Consider the following 14,772-nt stretch of genomic DNA (forward strand, 5'->3'; position numbering starts at 1 on the left):
ATGATAAGATCTTTTGAGTATGTTTATTTTGTGATCTAGTCTTTCTTGCTACATTAGTGGTTCTACGCATTTCTCAATGAAGAACCATCAAGTCAGTAGACGTCTTTCTTGCTTCAAGAGTGGTTCTACACATTTTACAATAAAGAACCATCAAGCCAGCAGATAGGTGATGTACCCAAGTTCAGTGAAGAACTTTTTAACATAAACAACCCTGTTTTATTGTTTCTTAGGCAATAAGTACTTTTACTTCAACTGTTTAGGTTGCTAGTGATGCTTTGTTTGGATTTACTTATCCAAGCAGTTCACAGATATGTGGAAGACTTTCCAGCTGTATCCTAGAACATAGAAATTAATATTTAATTTCCCACGCAACAACTCATGGTCTCCGATCCATGTTGCCATTTCAAAACACGATGATCTATAGCTCGTCCTTGCCAATGGTTAACTCCAAAGGGTCTTGCTTGATCCTTTGCCAGTGTTTATGCGTGCAGCATCAATATTTAGCATATCTTTATTTCCTTGAATCAAGAACTATTCTTATGTATCTTTTCAAGTACCATATGTTTTTTTTTTATCTCAATCTAGTTGATCTTCACTTAGATCAATAGAGATTGTTATATGTTCTTTATGCCTAAAGCCATACGATACATTTTTGGCGATCCTCATATTATATCATACATGATAAATTCTTTTGCAGAATTATTCTCAATTGAATTCTATTCATGTGACTTTAGCTCATTCAATTTCAGTAGATACTGAATCCAACTAAATTCTTTGACATATAATATAGGTTAAGAATCTCATTTAGAATCTTTAATGTTTAACTTAGTAAATGCTTATACATAGTTCAAACATTCATTACTTAGATTTATTCACATGGGTCGAATATCTCCAATGGAGTCTTTCGTGTTTGATTTAGTAAATGTCATTACTTTATCCAAAACAATATCATAAGATCTTTGTAAATAGATCTTAATACCTAGTATGCACTAAGTTTCGCCTTGGTCCGTCATTGATGAATAGTTTCAAATCTAAGTCATTAGCATTTGAATGTCATTTCACAATAGAGAGATATGTGTGTGATACACATAGGACCAATTAAGTTTTATGTACTCCCACTAAACTTCTTATACATCTATAAGAATCATGTACATTTTATGAAACTAAAATGCTTATTAGCTTCACTAAAATACAGTTCCAATTCCCAATTGCTTGCTTAAATCTGTACTTAGATTTCATAAGCTAGCTTTCCTTTTCAAGCATTTATTTGGATCCACAAATCCTATGGCATGCCATGTACATAGTTTCTTCCAACATTTGACTGAGGAAGATGTTTTGTCATCCAATTGCCATATGTACCAATATGCAATCATTGCTTGAATTATAGACTTGAGCATTACGATTATGCATGAGGTTTCAACACAATCCATGCTATGAATTTGCTTGTAACCTTTAGCAACTAATCTAGCTTTGTGTTGTGAACACAATTCCATGTTTGATGGTTTTTATCCTTAAAACCAATTTGCAACCAATAGATGTAAATCATTCTTGCAAATCAACAAAATTTCAATTTTGTCATCAGAACATTGAGTATGTTTTTATGGCTTTTAACCAATTAAACATTAAGTCTATATACGGCCTCTAACCATTTTAGGGAATCTAGGCTTCGTCATAGCTTTCTTACAAGTCACAAACTCATTAATCTACAGGATAATAGTTTGACTACAAGTTGTAGGTTTCTTCACTATCTAATAGAAGAATCGCATAGCTTCAGTGACATGAACTCCATGTTTCTTCACTATCTAATAGAAGAATCTCATAGTTTCAGTGACTTGACCTCTATGCCTACATGGGTATAGAACATCAAACAATTAATAGAATATCTATAGCCACTTGAAAGTCCTTTGAATATTCCGTTCTCCTTGAAGCACTTGTAAAGTCTTCTAAGAGATGTCTATTCTTAAAAGCCACTTCTAAAGTCCTTAAAGAATACGTGTTCGGATTTTCTGAAGAACTTCGAAAAGCCTCCGGAATGTCCGTTTATGTTTGTTGTTCGCCTCGAATACTTTTGAGGTCTATTTTCTCCCACTTGCCATTTTGGAAACGAATCTCCAAAAGGACATTATTTCGAGCAAACAAACATTATGTTCTCAAAAATTTGTGGTAGAAACAATACCCTTGTGTCTCATTTGAATAAATCACAATGAAACATATATCTATACTTGGGCTTTAGTTTGTTAAATAACAAACACTAAGCTCCCACTGAGTTTAGAAACTCTTTAGATATATATTATTGAAAAGATATTCTGAAATTACTTTTCAATAGCTTTGACTAATTTGGTTTAGTTTGGTGGTAGTTGAGCATTTTGTTTTAGAAATTATAGGAAAAGTCTTTATGATCCATCATTGATCGAATCAAGTACTAATCGACTTCGATCATTCCAACTTAGATATGCCATATCTTATGGAGCTAGATCGTGAACACACAATCATTGATGATCATTTTTGGTCTTAAAGTAATCATTAACATGATCTATCCTAGATCTTTATGATTTCTTACCAAGTGGATTTTATACTTCTGAATCTTTGAACTAGCCAAACAGATTCAAACTTATATCACATTTGAGTAAATAAACCTATATTCACTCAAATCCATGTGAAATAATAAAGTCATAAAATCTTTCTTTAGCTTTGAATTCTATTGTCTAGGCGTTCTAACAATAGTTCATATCTTTTGTTACTTTCAACAAGTAAGACTAGCTTGTCTTGAATTGATCTAGAAATCAACCAACTTTCAAAAGTCCATAAAATAGAGTTTTTGAATGTTAACTTGTTGATATGGTCTAAGCAACAATGCCAAAGATTAGTGGAACTCAAATCAAGAGATTGATTTAAACCTAGTAAAGTTTTTATTGTTAAAGAGTTGTTTGTTTAAATCAAGCATATTGACTCAACCCGTAAATGACCATTTCATTCAAATAAACAAACAAACATTGTTTTTGTTTTTCTTAAATGTGAGTCTTTCTGTGTTTGAAGCAGAAATTTAGGTATGCTGATTATGGAACAAAATAGCCATTAAGTTCCAGCCTTGAAAGGACTTAAAACAAACTAGATGACCCTACAACTAATGTAGCAATCCTATGCTTCATTTCCTACTTGTAGGTCATTAGTGTAGCCTAGGTTCCATCATTTGAGTTATTACCGAAGTAAGAACCTCAAGCGGTATATGATACCTAGGAAGTTTGATTGCTAGGTCACTTCTCTTTAAACATAAACTTTTAGGTAGAAACGGAATCGTAAATTCCTTTCATTTGTTCCTTGTTTTCCTATTTCTTGTACCCTTTCTTATAGCCTTAAGAATTGAATTCTCTAGTGTTGACTTTTATACTTTGTTAGACATGTTTAATGTCACTCCAACAAGGTTCTTACCATTTTATTTATGTTTAATATTTTGTTTCAACTAGATGATCTTACCAGAAGCTTCTAAAGTTCTCTAATTAGCATCGATCTATTCGAATCTCTAGGGACTAGACTCATTCGAGGATTAAATGGATAAAGATATTAGGTTGTTAACCATTGGTAAAGCTGAGCGTTTAAACTCAATGCTTTATGATCTCAAAACTTACATTGTATTTTGAGTTCACAAGCACCAATCGGTTCGCCATTCGAATTTGATACTCGAAAACAACCATAAAAGTCGCTAAAAGAAACGTACATTTTAAATTGCTCATATTCTCTCATTTCCGTGAATCGTTCTTGGATTCACTACCAATCGAGGAAATTTACTGTTACTTTTCTAAAAGGGTTTAATGCAATACAAGATATTTAATTATAACCAATAATTAAAACATACATCGAAGCATGCAAAGTCTAAACATTTATCATGAACAATAACTTGAAAATTAAAGTAATCATGCAATTTAAACAAGTCATTAGCATTTTATTCGAATTTATTGTTCCGGCAGGTGTGAATAAAATGATTCCAAGACCCTAAAAACCATTGAAGAATTAAGCACATTATGTATTTTGACTCAATTCTAAAATCTTTTAGGTAAGCAAAAGCCTTTTGCTAATAGTCTAGAAACTACTCTTGGTTGATAGGTATGTCTAAGAACTTATTAGGTAAACCTATCGATTTTGCCACGACATAAAAGGACTCCTTACTTATATCGTTGAGTTTCACCAAAACTAACATGTACTCACAATTGTTTGTGTACCTTACCCCTTTAAAATCAATAAGTAACACCTCGCTATGGCGGAAAACTATTACTAAGATTGATGTAAAGGTTATCCAAGTAAGTGTTATTTTGGCATGGCACCTTATAACTCAATTTTTAAGTTTGGAACTTAAGGCTCTTACTATGTTGGTTAGATTTAAAGTGAACTAAAATCCTTAATCATGCAACATAATCAAGCCATAATCTCATGCATATTTAAGACATATTTAAAAGCAATAAATAACTTAAAGCATGCATAAGATAAATGTGATCTAGTATGGCCCGACTTCATCTTGAAGCTTCAACTTCAAAGTCCGTCTTGAAAATGGATTGGAAACTCCGTCTTGAATTTCACCATGGGAGGCGCCATTTTCTTCAAATAGGATCAGCTATAATTAAACTAATTACAACTATTTGATGGTACGCAGACCATATTTGAATTGAAAAACAAACTTTGGTGCATTAGACCAATTACATTCAAATTAATGGTACGCAGACCATATTTTCTATCCTATTTGGGCCATACTAGTCACTTCATAACCTGCAAAACAGTACATATACAATATATACCATTCACCCATTCATTATCATGAATGGCCCACATAGCTGGTTAGTAAAACACATTGTCATGCATCACATAAATATTTGCAGCAATTAATCAAGGGCACCAATAATCTACCAATTATTCAGTCCTTATTAATTCTAATCAAGTTGTTTTAACCTTAAAGGATGGTAGACCTAATCAAGAGTTTATGACTAAAAATGCTCCCACTCAAACCAATACATTTATATGCTTTACTAATTTTAAACATAAAAATGTATTTCTAGTCTAACCGGAAACATACAAGTTTAATTAAAATTTAAAGCTCATATAAAATTAAAATCGAATCCATTTATTGAATTTATTTTTCAGTTGAATTAAATGAATTTAAATTGATTCAAGGTTTAATTTTAGTAAAATAATTAGTATAAATTAAAATTTATAATAATTATAATATTCAAAATTAAAATCCGAGAAAACAATTTAAATTATTAATTTTAAAATTAATTGAAATTATTTCCGAACTGAAAATTTAAAATTAAAACGTAATGTATCAATTGTTTGCAAGACGAGGCACTTGGGCTTGCGCCAAGCCCCATCGAACTACAAGGCCCCATGCCCCGTGCCATTGATCGTTGCACACGGCTTGCACAACCACACCGCACACACGCTCCTCTGCCACGCACACACGCAGCCTTGCGGGCTACGCTGCGCGCAGCTTCGTGCTGTGTCGTGGCTGCCTGCCCCTTGGCGAGCCTGGTGCGTCGTGGCGCAGCACATCGCTGCCCACACGCATCTTGCTCGTCGTATGTGTTACCCATTGCCCTCGCCCATCGCCCAGCATGCACGCCTAGGCTTCGAGCCTTGCGTGCCGCCTAGCTTGCTGCTCGCTGCATTCGTACCGCACGGGCGACGAGCTCCCTTGCTCGTCGTCGCGTGCCCGCACTATACAACACCCCTTAAGGGTAACACGCAGCTTCCATTGCTTTGTGCGTGCAACATTCATGAGCTTATTTCATAAAAATTTAAAATTATTAATTCAAAATTAATGACAAATTAATAAATCATATTAATTTCATAATTTTAGGGCGAAAAATCGAAAATTTATTAATCAATTAATTTCCGATTAACATGGATTCAAATCTAGATCATAAAAATTAAAAGTTTATCATAAATTAACAATTTTTATGGTGGTTTTTAATCATGGATACCTAATTAAATCATTAATTAATTATGAAAATCAAATCAAATCTAAATTATTCGAATTTCAACAAATTAATCATAATTACAAATCAGGTTGTATAATTAACAAGTCTAGGCATTCAAAATTTTTAAACATATACAGTAGGTCAATAAAAAATTCAAGATTTATCAACAAGAATCGCAAATATTCAATTTAACATCTTAAATTTACAAACTTTTGCGTTCGAAAAACTAAAACCTCCGAAAGGTCATAGTTAGGCTTCGAATTTGGGAATTCTGGGTTCGGCCGAAAAATACAACTTTTGTCAAAATTTTAGAATGACTTTTACATGCGGAATTCACACAAAAATCACTCGATTTGGATGAGTAACGAAGAAATTGCCGAAAAACTGCGTACATATAATTAAATAAACGCAATTTGCAATTAATTAACAATTACGAAAATTAATCACCCCTTTTAATTCTTTGCAAAATTTTAAAATTTAACCATGTTATGCAATTTAGATTATGTAAATAATAAGAGGCTCGTGATACCACTGTTAGGTTATGATACATATGAAAAACATAAATCATGCGGAAAAACCTTAATGCCAGGAAACATATTATTTACACATAATCAGTTAGCATAATTCAGATGCATACACTTTGTAGCGTGCCCTCCCTAGATGCGCCCGAACCGAACAAGAACAAGTCTTTAAGACTCCAAGTGTCGTCCCTCTGTAGATAGTCCACAGCACGTCCGGATCCGCCTTAAGATTGACCAACTAGAATCGCCCTTAAGGTACTATTATTTTCGGCTAAATGGGCAAGTAATGTGACTGATTTTTTTTCTCAAAAATCACAGCTTTTATTGTATGAATACTTGTTAAAAAACTCGTGTATAAATTTATGACCCTAGGCATATATTTATAGAACCATGGAAAAGGATTTTGAGTCCTGTTAGAATACTAATTAATTAATTAATTAATTAGAATCCTTTTAGAACTCTAAATAATTAATTTTATCTTTTAGGATTAGGATTTAATCATAGCACGAATTCCGATAGCTTTAGGATTCGTATAGCACGCACACGAGCACGAGCACCGCACAGCCCGCGCGCATGCCTCTCGGCCCACGCGAACAGCACGGCGCCTGGCCCATGCTCGCAGCCCACCTGATCCGTGCGCGCGCCAAGCCTTTGCTGGGTCTGGCCTTGCGCTAGGCCTGGCGAGCCTTTGGCGTGTGTTGATGCGTGTGGCTTGCTGGGCGACGGCCTGGCTTCGTGCTGGGCCTTCGTCTAGCAAGCCTCGTCCGATGCTAATTCGTACGATACGCTTCCGATTAAATTCTCGTTTCCGGAATTCATTTCCGATATGAACAATATTTAACATTTCCGATTCCGGAATTAATTTCCGTTTCGAAAAATATTTAATATTTCCGTTTCCGGAATTATATTACGATTCCGATAATATTTCCGATTCTGACAATATTTCCGTTTCCGGCAATATTTCCGATTCCGGCAATATTTCCATTTCCGATAATATTTTCCGATACGTACCATGTTTCCGTTTCCGGCAACATCTACGACTTAGATAATATTTATATTTCCGATACGATCCATATTTCCGTTTCCGGCAATATCATCGTTTCCGGAGTATTCATTTACTTGCCTTTGACGATCTTAGCTCCCACTGAAACCAAGATCCAATTCTGAATATCCATAGATGGAGTATTTAATGCCATTAAATACTTGATCCGTTTACTTACTATTTGTGTGACCCTTCGGGTTCAGTCAAGAGTAAGCTGTGGATTAATATCATTAATTCCACTTGAACTGAAGCGGCCTCTAGCTAGGCATTCAGCTCACTTGATCTCACTGAATTATTAACTTGTTTAATTAATACTGAACCGCATTTATTAGACTTATCATTGAATGCATACTTGGACCAAGGGCATTATTTCCTTCAGTAACCTGGATCATCGTTTTCAAACACCAAATCCTCCAATTGGGATTCTTTGTGGGTCATTTTAGGAGAGAGGTGGGGTAAATTTTTGAAAGAAAAGTGACTGCACAGAGCATGAAGGTGGAATAGAACTAACTGGAGTTGTGAGTTTATATTGCTAAAAGAGGAAGGGTTACTAAATAAGGTGGTTGGATAGAATTTAATGAAGCCAGTAGAGATGAGATAGTTAAATAGTAGCAAGTACAAAGCTACCTCCCAAAAGGGAGCCAACTTTTGAAAAAACTCAAGAGATGGGTTTCCCCTAGGAGAGGCATTTCCACCAATTACACTGGTACCCTTACGAAAAGCATTTAGAAGGTTACAATAAGGGGCAGCACTGACCTTTTCCCATGCAGAATTGTCGAACGAACCAGATAATAGCTTGCCTTCTGCGCCATAAGGCTGGCAAAGCTCGAGACTTGCAACATGCATTAACTTCCGTCTTTTCGACGAACGACTAGGGGGATGGCTACCTCCCCTAGCTCTAGACTTTTTGCAGCATCTGGATACGTTCATCACAGAAATGCCCCTCGTCGGAATAAACAGTGTCTCCAACTGTTCCACGCCTCTTCTTTCCCTAAGATTCTTTCCGTTGACTGAGTTATGAGAAGAGACCTCTGAGTTTGATGAACTAGACTCCGGTGAAGTATAAAAGCGTCGTTTCTTACTTGTTCCTTCTCCTGGAGCCATCTTTCTCTTTCTAGGGGGCGGTGGAGTGCCGCTGGAGTTCCCCGAAGACGAGTCTGAATCGTTGTCCCCTTCCACCGGAAACGGGGCCGGATATATGCAAAGATTAACCCTAGATGTTCGAAGTCGGTCTGAATTTTTAAGGCCACGTAACTTGCTTGAGAACAGCGGTTGCAAAGGTCATTCCAACATTAAATTTTCATCATCAATCCCACATACTCGACGAATCCGATACTTCATTTGCCATTCGTCTTCCCTCACCTCGGTGGAGCAGGCATAAGTTTTATGGCCTACTTTGCCACATTTCTTACAGAATACAAAAATACCCTCATAACGAATAAATGCCCATTGAAACATATTTGGTCGAGCTTCGTAGAAAAAACCCGGAATCAGAGGCTCCGATAATGAAACTGAAATTTTTGCCCTAACAAAGGATTTAGGGCCATCTTGCAGAGACGGCTGATCGAACCGGAAAACACGCCCCATTCTCTCAACGCACGACTCGCCACATAACATTGATTAACGGCTACTGGGAGTCCTTCTACCTTGACCCACATAGACACCTCTGAGAAATCAAACCTTAAGATGGAAGCACCTGGAAACCATGGCTTAAAGAAGATTACAGCTCCATTAAAGCATGCGGAGCCTAGAGCCATCAAGTTATCACGATCATCAATGTTGTCACAAAAAAGGAAGAACACCTTCCCTGTTTTCTGGACTGAGATAATGGCGTGGGTTGTCCAGCACGACCAAACCCAGTCCTGGATTTGGGTGGCCGAAAAATCCCTGAAGTCACAGAATTGGCCTACCACTGACATGTAATACCGGGAGCCGTTGGGTTGGATATCAGCCACTTCCGACCTGACTTTCAGCCCCATTCGGCTGTACCCCTTAGGGGGAATTGCATTTCCTGACATTGAATGAAGAGAGATTGGGGGGGGGAGATGGGTTAGAGAGGAAGGAGATGAGATCAGAAGAAGGGGAAGAGAACAGAAGGAAGGGGAGAGAACAGAGAGAGCTCTAGAATTCTAGAGAGAGATGCTCTCGTTTAGAGAGAAGTTGCTTTTGTCCAAAAAAATTTCATAAATAAATACCGGCTCTTTCGGGTTGGAAGTGTGTATGAATTACTGTGTAAGACGAGCACAACTAATTCCATCGTAGGTCTGTTATCAATCGTCTCTTGAACAGATAATAAGCCAAGGTGCATGCATCTCATGACTTCGTCACTTGAGCAAGAGTCTCTTATTGTTGGATCCACAAATTCTAATAAAGGTTTGTTCTCTCTCCATTTTTCCAAGAGTTAAGCTAAACAATGGGGACTCATCTTTCACATTTTTACTTTAGGACCTATACTTTTCTTTTCACCCTTTAGTACCTCAAACTGAAGTCCAACCTAGCTGGTTTGCTTCCCATTGAGTTAGTTTAGGTTGTAAATTGGTTTTGCTTCTTAATATATTTTCACTTGCTTGCCTAGCAAAAAAAGGATCTCAAACTCATTTTCCGACAAGTTAACTCAAGGTTAACTCATCGTTAACCACACCAACCATATGTATACACATATAAAAGGAGTTAAACTAATGTTTGGGGTCAAGAAAAATGTAGACACATATCGAGGACATAATATACGAAAAGTTAAGATGTTTTCTCCTAATCTTCTATGAGTTTAACATAATCCTTCAATTTAGATGTAAAATTGTATGTAGGTTGTCCCTAATCTTCTGACGGTTGTTATTGTTGTTGTGTTTTTTTGTTCAAATTGTTCGCTGTTTTATTTGTTAGATTCTTGGATTCTTTGCATAATGAGGATGATGATGATCGATGTAGTTGTTGTTGTTGGTTACATAATTGCTTTTCTGAAATTCTTTCGTTCATTAGACTTTATAATCATTCATATTTAGTCTTATAACTGCATAATCGTTAAAATTCCTCTACTACTAAAAAAGCCGACATTACATTTGGGTTTTGTATTATTTTTTTTGCCCCATTTTACCCTTTTTTTGCTTTACTATTTACAACATTGCCATGCAACACAACTAATTCACTACAAACAACATGTGTATACCAGTATATGTATTATTTCCATATGTCATTCCCTCTTCATAGAAAGTTAGAAAAAATAAAAAGCAAGCAGTTTTTCTATTTTCTGGATTCTTCCTCAAGAGCTGAGTCCCTTATTGTACTGATCCCATTACAGTCTATTGAGTTCGCACCGGCCTCATCTGAAATTAATCCGCGAATCCGGTGAATCTCTTCAGAGAGGAGTAATCTAGGTAAGTTATTTTGCCGTAAAATGAAGTTATGGTTTTGAGTTTAGTTCAATTTCATCAATTTTGTCTGAATTTCAGATCTATGTTGCAAATTCATTTTTGTTAGAATGAGTTTTGGGGTAATATTTGAAGAAAATAATCTAACTTTAAGTGTCCATAATTTATTTCCTTTGTTTTTTGTTGGTGTGCATGTTAGGATTATTGTAACGCCCCGACCTCTAATTCAATTATTAAAGCATAATTAGCAGCGGAATTAACCTAATTCGGTGGGGACTTACCTGCCGTAATCCCCTATTGGGAATTACAAGGCAACCATCAATCATAAGCTATTAAATCCCAAAAGTTATTATAATAATTCTTTATATTACCGAAATAACAGTACATAACTTACTAAGAGTCTTTAATTAAACTATTAAAACATTAAGCATAAACTAAGTGAATATTATTCAAGTGAAATTCCTCGCCACTACTCGTCTCCATTGATCCCCGCAGTACCTAAAACAGAAAATAAAACGGTGAGCCGAATACTCAGTAACGAACTATTCTAGCAACGTAAATTCATTTCAATTCATTTTATTTAATAACACAGGGAGAATAGAATAATTTAAAAACATTTTATAAAGTCCTTTATTTAATTCATTCATAATCTTTTGGGTGCACATGCTAGCCGTGGCAAGTATGACATGGTGGAACGTCTTCCACGATGGACCGTTGTCCATAAAACATGGGGCCTTGGCCTGAAAAACATGAGAGCCTTGGCTCAATGGGCGGATGCCCCGTTGGTACATGCATGACCGAGAATCGTAACCTGTGAACATATACTGTCAAACGGACTAGGTCTTTCACTTTCATTTATCATGTTTCGTTTAATTTTACATTTTAGTCTTTTTTTTTACTTCGATTGAAGTAACATATTTCCTTTGGATCATAAGATCAAACATCCTTTCTTTCATGGTTTCTTATAAACAGCATTTAATAAGAAATTCAATCAATCATAATATCATTTTATAATCAATCATAAAATAAGGAATAATTCCATCAAATTATATAATAAATTATTCAATCAAATCATATTATAATAAATAATTCAATCAAATCATATTATAATAAATAATTCAATCAAATCATATTATAATAAATAATTCAATCAAATCATATTTCATTTCCCGCAACTCATAAAACATGTCAAAGCATTCAGTTCATAAAACAATCATAACGTTGTAGTTTCATAATCGCATTTATAAGGGAACTGCGGGTACTAGCAATAGCCGTTACCTTAATTCCGCGTTACGTTAAGCTTTGTCCTTGGTTCGTTCTTTCTGAGCTCCGAGTCCGAATTCTTTCAAAAGATTAAATTATTGAATTAATATATAAAATGATAAATATTGTAAAATTAATATCGAAACGATTAATATTTCCCAAATAATATATTTAGTTCATAAATCAAGTAAATATGAAATAATTAAATAAAACTTATAATTAAATTTAAGTTTTACGTGAGTGCGTATATTTATAATTTTAAATAAAAGGAACAAATTTTATTTGTATAAGTAAAACATATTAATTTTACTTGAATAATACATATTAAGTAAAACATATTAACAAATTTTAGAGTAAATAGGTAAAACATATTTAGAATAAGTAAAATAACCTAGTAAAGAAAATTGGGCCAAAATAGGAGTTCGGGCTTACTTGAAATTGTAAAATAAAATAAAGTTCCAAAATAGGAACTTGGTTCCTAGAACTCACGCAAGGAACAGAGAGGAAGCAGGGGAGGCGACAGGGAGCACGACAGAGGGAGGAGGGAAAGAAAACAGGGGAGCTGGGCGGTGGCCGGCGACGGAGGAAGGTGGTGTTCCTAGGTGCGCAAGGAAGGGGCGGCTGAGCGGTGGTGGTTGTGGCGGCTGCGCGGTTGCGCGGAGGAGAGGAGGCAGGGGATTGGCGTGGAGGAGAGGGACGCGAAGGGGAGATTGGGCGCGGGGGAAGGGACGACGAAGGGTGGAGGTGGTGCTGGGTTGTCGGAGCAATAAGGGAGGTGTGGTACGGTGGTTGTAGGCGGCAAGAGTGGTGGTGGTGGTTTGATTTGAAATTAAAGTAAAAGTAAGAAATTTTATAGATTTCAATGGTGAAAATTGTAATTGATTGTTAATCTGATTTGTGTTGTATTTGGGCTGATTGAGCAACTATTTATAGTTGTCATGGGTGCTCCATTGATCCCACAAATCAGCTTGTTTGCAGTGCCAAGTGTAAGAGGTTGAGCAAGGAAATTGGTGATTCATATTGGCTATTCTAGTTTTAGGTTTACAGATTTGCAAGTAGCTTTGATGAATAAGGCTTGTAAATTTGGATTAGTGTCATATAGGTGATGAGTCATATTGAGATGAATTAGGGTGACGACAAGTAGAAAGTAGTTTGACTCCATGGCCAAAATGGCGTGAGGAAGAAGAAGAGAAAAGAGAAACTGACTTGTTTCATTTAGGTGTTAATAAGGGTAATTTCGTAGTTTTGAGCTAATTTTCAGAATTTAATTACTATTAACTAAAATTAAAATAATGATTTGGCTAAATTAATTTCCGAAAATAATTTTATAAGGTGCAAGTAATTGAATTTATTTTCCGAATAAGTCGTTAACGAAAACGTACGAAATATTTAAAACGTAATTATTCTCGAAAATACGAGATTAATATAATCTGAAAATTAAATCGTGAAATAAAACTTTTGTAAAATAGGTTTAGTTTTCGAATAAAGATAAGAACGTTTCGAAATTATTTAGAATCCGAAAATATTAAGATTAAGCTTGTAAATATGAAATTAAATTATAAAAATTAAAAATTCAAGCGAAATAAAACTTCGTTAATTAAAATAAAGTTCGAATTTAGGATTTAAAACGATTTTAAACTAAATAAAAATACTTAAGCATAATTAATCGAGTTTTAAAAATTCGGGGTATTACAATTATGATTTAGATTGTTTAATTTTTGCAATCTATATAATTTTTAATATGATTGTGAAATTGGGTGGGGAAACTTACAACCGCTGGAGACGATTGTTGAGGCTGAGCAACAATTAAGGAAGAAGAGCTTCTTAACTACTCCCTCCGTCCCGGAATACTTGACCTGTTTTCCTTATCGGGCCGTCCCTTAATACTTGACCTGTTTCTAAAAATGGAAATACTCTAACAATATTATATTATTTCTCACTCCACCCCTATTAACCCACCTACCCCTACTCCATACAAAAAATAATTAAAAATTCAACCCCTACTCTCCCCAACCCCACCCCTTCACATATTTTCCACTAACTACATTAAAATAATACCCCACTATCAACTACTACCTATTAAATTAAATAAGTCAATTCAAGTCCCTTAAACTCTGTGCCGGTCAAACCGGGTCGAATATTCCGGAACGGAGGGAGTACTTTTTTGATCTTAGAAGAAGCCCAAATTTCTGGTTGATTCTCTACCCATTTTTTGTTTTCCACCTCTCTCCAAAAGGTGTGAAAGTGAATAGAATAACAACAGTGAAATAGAGAGGAGGGAGTAGTGGTGGGTTTTTATTTAAGTGAAAAGGTAGGGTTTGGGTTTCTTCATTTCAGGAGATTACTTTCAAGAAAGTGGATTTCAATTTCATGGGTGGTTACTTATTTTTTTGACTGATTTGAAACCCCAGAATTTGTTTGTTGTTCTTGCTATTTACAGAGATTAAGCAAGACCTTTGATTGTTGTATCTCTTATTCTTTCTACCGATAACAAAATCTATGAAGTAGAATAGGAGTACAAGAGAAAAATAGTGTACTAGATGATAGAGTTATGAGAAAGCTTAATTGTATTGATATTTGCAATGAAGTATTTATACAAGCGTCAGAATATTACA

General features: G+C 35.3%; 1 long non-coding RNA gene across 1 annotated transcript; it reads right to left on the reverse strand.

Moving 5' to 3' along the window:
- Positions 1–11,359: 11,359 nt before the first annotated feature.
- LOC130462435 (uncharacterized) lies at positions 11,360–14,187 on the reverse strand. Its single transcript, XR_008922629.1, has 3 exons — positions 13,929–14,187; positions 12,173–12,236; positions 11,360–11,392 (listed from the first exon to the last, which is right to left on the reverse strand). It is a non-coding gene; the product is annotated as an uncharacterized lncRNA (long non-coding RNA).
- Between the last annotated feature and the right edge of the window lie 585 nt (positions 14,188–14,772).

Source organism: Spinacia oleracea, chromosome 6 (assembly GCF_020520425.1).
Source record: "Spinacia oleracea cultivar Varoflay chromosome 6, BTI_SOV_V1, whole genome shotgun sequence".
NCBI classification, from domain to species: Eukaryota; Viridiplantae; Streptophyta; class Magnoliopsida; order Caryophyllales; family Amaranthaceae; genus Spinacia; species Spinacia oleracea.